Genomic DNA, 10,291 nt, shown 5'->3' with positions numbered 1-10,291 from the left:
AAGGGAGGACATTTCCACTCTCATTCTCCTTTTTTCTTGTGTGACATTTTTACTTCCTACAAAATTGTGTATGCCCTCTGGACAAGTGATTAAATTAGAAGATCAACAATACATGAAGAAGGAGTGGGATCAATTCACGGAGAAGTGGCTGAAAGTGTTTTATTACATCTTTTATCTTTTTTTTCTGGGAGATCATTTACCAAATCATTAAAACAAAAATCAAATGAACGGGATGACCAGCAACTAAAAATTGCCTTTTTCTTCACAAATTGATGTGATGACAATATTATTTTGAATAAAATAAAATTAAAAAAATTAGATTAGCTAAGACTCCTTTTGAGGTTAGATTCTAATCTCAGTTACCCCAATAGCTCACTGATTTACTGTAGCAATTCAAACCATCGTGTTCACATTTACCACCTAGGAAGTGGACAGGGCTGCCATGGCAGCCTGTCTGATGACAGACTATATATGCGTACTCAGCACCTGCTTGCCAAAACACAAACCTCCAACGTTTTCTCTGCTTGCACCACCAGGTCAAAACTCTTAAAGAATATTGTCCATCAACATGCAGGCAGTTTTACAGTGCTTCTTGCACCTTACATTTACATCCACTTTCACCTCCTTTTACACCAGCAGAAGTCCAGAAGGCGAGTAAGAATAAAGCCCCGCTTCCAAAAAAAAACCACCTTCCAAAATGAGAGAAGTTGCCAGTTTTTATCAAGTAATAATTTCCAGGTGCAGTGAGTTGTCAAAGCACAAGATGTGCTGAACTGGGCTGGGAATAACGTTGCTGAAATCACCAAAAAATATTGCAAATCCCAGTGACAGAAACCCTTAAAGCTGCAGGAGGGACATCAGGCATGTTGCCTTTTCCTGATTTTCTCTTGCTCTTTTTTAACCTTAATTGAACCGCTCGTGACTGGCAAGAGCATCGCCTTCTGCTTGAATCTGTCTGGATACAGGATATACAAGCCAGAGACAGATCCAAAGCCTGTCAATTATCAGCAGACAGGAGATGATCACACACTTGAAATGGGTCCAACATTCAAAAACATGTGCTATAAAAAGGCAAAAGATTATTCAATCACAGAAAACAACAGTGTAAGACCTATTAGAGCTGGGTCACCATGTTTGCATTGAGAGCTGTATCTTCTGCTTTCGCTCCATCATCTGCTATTCACATGACTCCACTTAGCAACCGTATCTGATTAGGCCAGTTTGTGTGCTGGGTGCTATTATTTTTTTGTTTGAATTAGTGCCTCCTGTTTTTTTCTACTTCCCAAAAATGTAGCAGTACTGTCTCCTTGCACCCAGAGCCTGGGTGCGTGGTTATTCCCTTTTTGCGTGGAGCAAAAAGCCAAGCATCCTCACTGATGGAGTTTTATTGCTGGGATGGGAGAAAACAAAACCCATTTTCATGCAAATCCCCACTGTCTATCAGACATCATAGTTGTCAAGCAGGTCATTAGAGGCCTACTGTGTAAAATGAGGATTACTAATTAGAGCTGAAGAAATAATTTGCAACAAATAATTTATCCAATGAATTTAGATTTTTTTCTCCTTGCGGAGTCTCTGCGAGCAGGTTGTTTCTTTGCCAGAAATGGCCTTTATTTGAAATGGTTTTAACTCGTTACGCTCGTTGTGATTGATTCTGATTTCTCAGTATTACTTTTCTAAGCTAGATGGTTAGTTGACGTTGATCACAGGATATGGGATTTATCTCCTGTCTCAGGTGTCAAAATATGACTGAAATGAATAAATACCAATATATGCTTAAAACGTGTGTTCCCTGAACACTGATTTGTGAACATTACAACACAAGAGTACTTTGGGAATTTTCCATTAAAATACATTTATCTAGCAAAAAACGTAACTGCAAAATCTAAAATTTTACCCTGAGAAAATCTCACATAAGGCAAAAAGAGCCTCCAGCCCATGGTGTGCTATGCAAGTCTTGTGAGTGCGTATCACCAAAAATAGGAAAACCAAGGAGTTTATCCTTCAGGGAAAAAGGAAACTGATGCATCTGGCTGCTAACATCCCCAAAGGCCCTGTAGGACTCTACACATATCCATAAATACAGAAGTAACTGAAAATGAAAACTTATGTGACATGATTCATAATCAAAGGAAATCGGATTTAGCAAAATCTGATCAGTTCACTACGATGGAAAATGTCAAAACATGGACTTTTGGATAATTTTGATTGGCCATTTCTCTTCAACCCATGACACATTCTGTTACTTTGGCTCAAAATGTTCATCTGATTCATTTTGAAAAGAGAAACTGAAATTTTCTATTGATTTTCATCCTGTTACAAAAGTCAATTTCTACAGACATTAATTCCACTATGATGCACTCTATGAACATTCAAAGAAAGGTGAAGCACGAAGAAAGGAGCAAAATTCACCCAGTGATTTAATTCCAGCATCCAAGCACATATTCCCGGGAAATCATTGCAATATTCACCATCTTATTAATGACACGGGGCAAAGTCACACCTATGGCTGATACTACAAAATCCTGGATTGCAAGGGAGCAGCTTCCTTTTCAGCCCTGCTAATGAAGAATATGAAGAGCGGTCCTAGGGTGTGTGCGCGTGTGCCTGTGTGTGTTAAGACAGTTTCAATGAATTAAAAAAAGACAATTTGTACCAGACTCTTCAATTCCATCTGCTTCGTATCTGGAGCACTTGGTGTTCCCTGCGCTGACTCACTTGCCTTTGTGTTTGCAGGCGGGAGAGGCAGCATCACCGCCTAAGAGGGATGGGAGATGGAGAGATACTTGGCAGGAAAGGGGGGGGAAGCAGCAAACACTCAAAGCTTGCTTGTCTAGTCTAAACAGCTCCTGAGGCAAAGCAGGCAAGGTTGAAAAAGCTGCCGAGAGGGAAAATAAGTGGTGAAAGTGTTTTGCTTTGTGGCCCCTCCATGGACATTCCACCCTTCCAAAACAAACCCTGGGGGTTTCAGGGAAAGTTGTGGGAACCAGGACTTTCCTCCCAGAAATCAGGCATTTTGGAGCATGGCTGCTGGGCATCAGGTGCTGGAGTCTTTTACGGCTTCCTCGCCTACAGTCTTGGCTAAGAACAGCCCAACCTTTGTTTACTGTCACCAAAACCAAAGATGACTTCATGAAAACCACAGGAGTCATGTGGAAGGGGAGATAGGCTGGGACAAAAGGAGGTCTGTGGTTCAGCACCATTTATGCTGACTGAAGAGCACCGGTGATAAGGTGACGTGGTGGTCCTGGGAAGGAAGAACCCAGCAAAGTTAAGGAACATGGCCTGCATTCCCAGCTCAGCCACCAGTGCTGTGAGCAGCCCTGGATAAGTCTCTTTTCCATTTGTAAACTGGGAACAACCACCCTTCTTCAAGAGGTGCTTTGAGTTCCCTGGATAAGACATTTCATATAAGACCTAACTTACTATTTTGGCACATAAATAATAAAGCATGCATAGAAAGGAGCCCAGATCAACCCCAAACCAAGGTAAATCTTATTCTAGGCCTGCCAGCCCACTCTTCCACTGACTGACTGTCTCTCACATCCAAAATGGGCGCAGCCCAAGCATTATTAGTTTCCACATCAGTCCAGTTGGATCCACAACATCTATGTGGGTTTGGAGCGAGGCGAAAGGGGCGAGGTGTAATGGGTTCGACCACCTCTGTGGTGGATGCCATCCTCTCTAACCACCTCCCTGTGGGAACGAAGCCTTTCATGGAGCTGCATTGCCGCTGGGAAGACAATAGCAGCACGGCTGCAAACACAGCACTTCTGTGTTTAAATACATTTTCCCCCAGAGTGAGCATAGGTTTAAAAAAAAAAACAACACAACAAAAAAAACCCACACCAAAAAAAAAACCCCACTGAAGAGAAAAATGACCTTATTCAAAGCTGGCTGAACTCAATGGGAAGACTCCCCCTGAATTTCAATGAGCTTCAGCAGGCCCGTGGGGCTGGATTAACATAAGAGCTGGGAGGAAGATTTCCAGGTGCTCCCCACACCCAGGGCCAGGTTTTCCAAGAAGACTCAGCACTGATGTGTTTTGCCCTCCAGCTCTGTAATGTGTTTACAGCCTGGCAGCCTGGCAATGGCAAGGAGAGTTTCTGCGCTGCATAGGAAACCTTATATATATACACACACATATATATTTCTAAAAGAGATTACCGAACTTCCCATCCGTGGCAGAAGAGATGCCACATGCTCGTCCCCGATGTGCCCGGCTGGCTGAGACACGTGCCCACACTGCCAGGGTAGGCACCGGTGCAGGGTTCGCCTCTCCAGCCAGGCTTGTGATGTCTTGTTGTGGTCTCCCTGCCGTGGCTGGGAGAGCTGGGATAGCAGCACCACCACCACCAGCTGGGGACGAGAGGGGGATGGGGTGAGCAGCATCTCTAGGAGAGACCTGCCCTCCTTTGCAGGAACGCAGATGGATGCATCAGCCCACAAAGCTGCAGCCCCTCCTCAGTGTGGGCAACGCAGCTCTGGGCTGGGGAAGAATTCTTCCCTGACCCGTGTCCCCTCCGCAGAGTTTAGACCAAGAGGAGTGGTCCGGCGGTACATCCCTGAGCCGCAAAGATTTCCCATCTCACGGCACTATATTCCCAATCTCATGTGGCCAGACCCATGAACACTAAAGAAAGAGCCGCAGTTACTCCCAACGCTGCAGTTACTCCCGTTATTGCAGTGGATGGGGTTTCATTGTCGTGTCGTGTCTGATTTCAGCTGGCAGAGAAACAGGAGTGCAGCCCACCAAAACCCCATCAAACCATTGCCGGGTCTATCAGCAGTGAAGGAGCACTGCTGGGAAGGCAGTGACATTTGCAGGAGGGTTTATACAGCTGGGAGGTATTTAACCCTTTCTCCCAGCAAGTTATTAAAAAAATGTGTATTTGAGAGAGCGGGAAAAAAAAAATCAGGCCTGCTTGTGCTAATTACCAAAAGCACAATGACTCAGTTAAGGTCTCTGAAGGAAAGAGGATCCGTCTTCAGCTCCCAGAGACATGTCCGTGTGTCTGCAGTCGCTCTCATTATTTTAATGGGGACCTGAATTTGAATCGCAGTCTGGTTCTCCGTGCTGCTTTGGATTGAATACAGCTGGTACCTTACGGCAGCTGCTGCCATGGGAATCTCACTAACGAGACCTGGGTCCCTCTCGTTCTGACTCCGAATCTAACACGCTGGGAGTCAGCCTGACCATGTGACCCCTGGCGCTGCCTCACTGAAGACCTAAATGTTGCCTTTGCAACCTCTCCCTGCGCTTTTATCCTTCAGCTGAAATTTTAAATGAATCCCTAGAATTAGCCCATCCAAATAATTTATTTATGGGTTTATTGCACTGACCTGGTAAGACTCAAGGTCGGGACAGATGTACCAGGGTAATGCAGGGCACAGCCAGCCTAGACCCCAGCACTCGGTCTTATAGACATTCTCACCAGCATTATTTCTGATTTTTGTTTTGTTGTTTTTTTGTGTTTTTTTTTTAATGCAGAACTGTATGTTTTAGAATACACAGCTGTCTTTGTTCAGAATAAACCAAAAATAGCAGATTTTCCTCTGCTTAGCTGGGTGTTAAATTATTTACATTTCAAAACCCATAAGTAGAAACAATGACTGCATTTCCAGAGCCTGCTCCTGCTGTCAAATATCCTTTTCTCTTCTGCAACCTAATTTAGACTTCCTTTTTAGAGTTGCAGTTTAGCTCCATTTTCAATTATATTAGAGGAACTAAGATTTCAGGCCATTATCTCATCATTTCCATGAATAGTGACAAGAGATGTTCTCTGTGAAGGCAAAGATAGCCCTCGTGGTGCCTGCACACGTGGTGGCCCATGGCTGGGGATGCTTGGACATGGGGAGGAGGAGAGGAGGATTCAGTCCCTGCAGTCCCTTTGGGCTTGGGCCATGTGAAGGTGCTTTACCTCGCCCGTGCGATCCCTGCAGGGCTGTCCTTGTCTCCTCCAGGGGCAGTGGGGAGCCTCTCCAGTGAGATGCGGTGGCAGAGGGCACTGCCCATGGTGCCTTGTCCTCCCTGTGTCCCCTTTCTGGAGCCACCGAGGCAGGTAGTACTCCCCAGGGTGCTTGTGCTGTTGGGACACCAAGCCTGGCTGGGAGAACATGGCCACTAAAGCAAACCCAGAAGAAACAGCACTGCCATGGAGGGTACTGAAAACCCAAGGAGAAATCCCCAAGGCATGGCAGGGTGGCGCATCCTGAGACGCTTCTTGTGGTTCGGGCTGCGATGTTAAACCCAACGCCTGGAGACCAGCCCAGGTCAACAAAGCTGCTTTGATAGGGGTGCAAGTTGGGACCTGAACAAGAAAAGGTCTCGAATATCACATAATTTCACCAGGCTGCTTCTCTGAAGGGCTGGCTGAGCCTCAGCACTTCTTTACTAAACCCCAAACTCCCCTTGGCACCTTCCTGCTTCCCGCTCACCCTTGCCAGGTGCTTCGCACTGCCATTGCCAAAGCCCTTGTGCAACTGCCAGCAACCTTTGCCCCATTCCCAGTTAAATCCCTGTGTGTGTTACTGCTGACACGGTGGCTGCCTATCCAAAAGGCGGTGGGAGCTGAGCAACAACGTGAACAACCTGGCCAAGAAACATAGACTTTAGCTATTTTTCTGCATCGGTTCACCAAAACTCATTACATTTGTTACTCTTGTAGCCGACCAGCATCCCAGCGGTGCATACTCTTTGTGGACACTTATAAAAGGAATATCCTGCATCTAACTGGAGGCTTAGCACTGCCAGCCCCTGTGATTTTATTACCAGTCTTCTGATATTCAGAATTTTTCATAAAGCTAGCTACAGCTCTTGGATGCAAGTAATTAAGTGAGATTCAGCTTTCACTGAGAAATGAGAGGAAGTTTCTAGTCCTCGTGTTTTAGAAAAGCTGGAAAATGTGCCTAAAGGCACAGACTCCAAACGGCAAATTAAAAGAACCAATATGTTTTATTTCTTTTTAAAACAATTGTGATTTAGGGACGGGAATGGGGGGCTCAATTCATGATTTATAGATTCTGCACTTGGCAGCTCTCCAGTCTCAATGATGGCTCCACGCAGATGGATCTGGGGCTTTCTGAGAGTGGCTCAGTGGTTTTCACCCAGTTCCCCACAGCACTTTTAAACAAACCCCCCAGAAAAATCTATGTAAGACTTACTCTACAGTAGGCACAATTAAAAAACGGTACATGTGGTCTTTATAACTTGGTTAGATCTGAAATCTCATGTATTTAGATTCAAATGGCAGATACTGCTACCCTGCCAACATGCTGAACAACACATCTAGCTGGAGTGGGTGGCACTGACGGTTTGAAAAAATGGGCTTCTGTGTGTATTTTGGAGGGCTCAGAGCAGGAAACGGCACTTTTTAAAAACTGGCTGGTATTTGCATTGCCCTGTATATTATTTTTTAACCGTGCCGTGCTGCTGCTCCCTACCAGACCACGAAAAGCACCACATGCCCCACCACAGCTTCCCTCTGCAAAGGCTGTCGGGGGGCTTGGCTGATCTGAGGCCAGCTGAAATCCATGCAAACGCCGACTCCAGCAGCCCCCAGCTCCAGCTGTGGATGCAGCTCTCTCTTCCAAGCGATTATGGACGATGAGACATGAGTAGGCATTAACAGCTTTATTGCCCCATAATACCAAATGCGCAGTAAATATCCTAATAAAAAGTTGCTCGTCAGGAAGGCAGCGCCTTGTCAATCTTAATACCATACCCGATATACATGGGCTGCCTGTGTTTGTTTTGAGAAGAAACACCCAGATTGCCTTTCCCAATTTATGAGGTATAAGACCATGAAACGCTATCTCACCGCACCAGCCCCGAGTTACAGGAGCACAGTTAAGTGTCGGTAGATGTGAACTTCAAACACGTGTATCAGGGAGGCTGAGGGTGGTGAGCTTATACTACAGGTGAGCAGAGTGTGGGGTATGGTTAGGGAGGCAGCTGCAATGCCAGGCAGCCCTCACTGAGTCTTACCCCAAAATTGCAGCTGAGCTATCTTTGGAGAGGGGTTCGTGTGGTTTTGGGCTGAGGCTCTCCAGTGCTCCTTTCCTCACTGGGCAAGGGTGGGGCTTTTGGATGGGATAAAGCATTTCTGGTGGGCATCAGACCTATCACCTTATGCTGAGGCATCCTCTTATGTAGAGGAAGGGCTTCAAGCAGACGTTGTACTTTCAACACCAGGGCTTGTACAGGTCTCTGCATGAGTTGCCCGTGTTGGTCCTGGTTTCTGGAGCAAACCCTTCATGACGGGGCTGTACACACATTCCAGGTCAGGACCCACCTGGCAGTGCCCTTTTTCTGCTCCTTGACCCGTCCCAATGTCAACATGACCTTGTGCCTGCTTGCAGACTTTTTTGTTTGCTGTAAACTCTTCTCCTCCAGGGTGTTTGTGCCCTAGCACCGATCACATCTCTGAGAAGCAGCAGGAGTATGCTGGGTGTTTGCCAACCCTTGGGGAAAGTGGGAACATTGGAGGCCATCATGGACAAAGCTCCTGCAGGGTTTGGTCGCAAGTCACAGGGCTGCGAGCAAACCTCTCTGCGTGGGCATTGCTCAGCGGGATCATCCCAACCACATCTCCTCAGTGATGGGACAGAACTTATTTATTCCTGCACTCCTTCCCTCTCACCTCACATTTTACTTCATTCTTTCAGTGAAAACCTGTTGGAGGCAGCTGCAAGCAAAACAAATCCCTGCCAAGGCTCATCTACCAGCGAGCGCCTGCAACCCGGGAGCCTGACTTTGCTTGTCAGGTGGTGTAAACCAAAGCCGTGCCACCGCCTGGTGTAACCAGTGTAAACAAGAGGATGCTGCTGCCTGGCCAGACCTGGCACCGCTGGGGAAGGGATGTAAACAGCTCCACCTTAAACTGCAGAGAGTACCTTAAGCTTTCTTCTGGCCTCCTGCCACCGAAACCGCTCCGGGCCGAGCTTTAATCAGAAGGAAGCCTGCGCTTTGCACAGTGGGGGAAGGGTCGGCCAGAAGGACATTTCTCTATTGATTTTTTAATTTTAAAAGTTTATTTCTTGGGTGGTGGGGTTTTTTTTTCCCCTTGACACAATAAATTTCAAATTGATTTTGCAATCCTGTCTCCCCCATCCTTGTACTCTCCCTCTGAAAGGTAATTGAGATGAGACGTTTCATTTGTCCCCCTGGCATCCCCTGGTCCCCTGTGAAGCTCTCTGAAGAGGGTTTCCACAGCTGGGCCCTGGGCAGGGACACACTGGGGAGGGGGCGTGGGGTCAGCTCTATTCGAGGAACCCATATGGGTGCATTTTGGGATCAAGGATGTGTCTCCTCCCTCGGGGGTTCTTGGATGGAGCCTGGATGCCCTTTGCAAAGCACCCGCAGCTCCCCTGTGCCCCAAGCTGTCCCCCCACTCTGTGGTTCTCCCTCCAGCCCCGCTGATGAGACAGTCTGTTTTTCACCAGACATTTCCTGCTAATCAGACCATTAGTCCTTGTGCTGATTAACCAGCTAGTTCTCAATTTAATTAAAACATATGCTTTTTTGAAGAGCCAGAGGTTTCAATCATATTTTATTCTTATCGTTCCAGATCTGATTGGCATTAGCCATAATTATCAGGGGGAAACCAAAGCAATTAACCCTTTCCCTTGCTGAGGGGTCATCAGTTTTAGCATTGACTGTTTTCGCAGGGAGGCTGTGGATTTTTGTAACACCGCTTTGCACCAGACCCTAAAGAACTCAAAACATTTATCACAACTTTCACAGGGTTGCTCCATTTCATTCAAATACAAAGCAAAAAATATGCCAGCAAGGAAGCCTAGCACGAAACCAGTATCATTACGCAGAGAAAGCAATGTAGGGCCAGATCCTGATCAGAGCGCAAAGCAGATCGGGTGGATTAGGTTAGGTTTCTGCCTGAGCAGGGTCCACTTGGTCCTACCAGGTCCTGCCAGTGCCTGTGTGCAGCTCTCAAGCCAGCAATGGAGCAGTTTGTGCACTGCTGCAGCCTGGAGGAGGCTTTGCAGTTTACGCTGTGTTTTTAGGCTGTTGGAAACTGGGAGACTTCAGCAGCCAAGTAGGAATTTAGGGTGGGGAGAGACGTGATCTATCGCAATTAACCCTGAACATCGGGTATATGATGACAGAAATGTTCTAAAGTTTGTTTTACATTGAAAACAGTGAGAGTTTGCTCACCTGGGGGTGCCTGGCCATATGCAGTGGTGCTCATGAGACACGGGAGGAGGATGTGAGCACAGGCTGACCAGCAGCACCATGACCCCCGAGCCCAGCTCTGCTGCTCCCATGGAGCAC

Source organism: Falco peregrinus, chromosome 12, assembly GCF_023634155.1.
Source record: "Falco peregrinus isolate bFalPer1 chromosome 12, bFalPer1.pri, whole genome shotgun sequence".
Classification (NCBI taxonomy): domain Eukaryota; kingdom Metazoa; phylum Chordata; class Aves; order Falconiformes; family Falconidae; genus Falco; species Falco peregrinus.
This window is presented reverse-complemented; position numbering follows the sequence as displayed.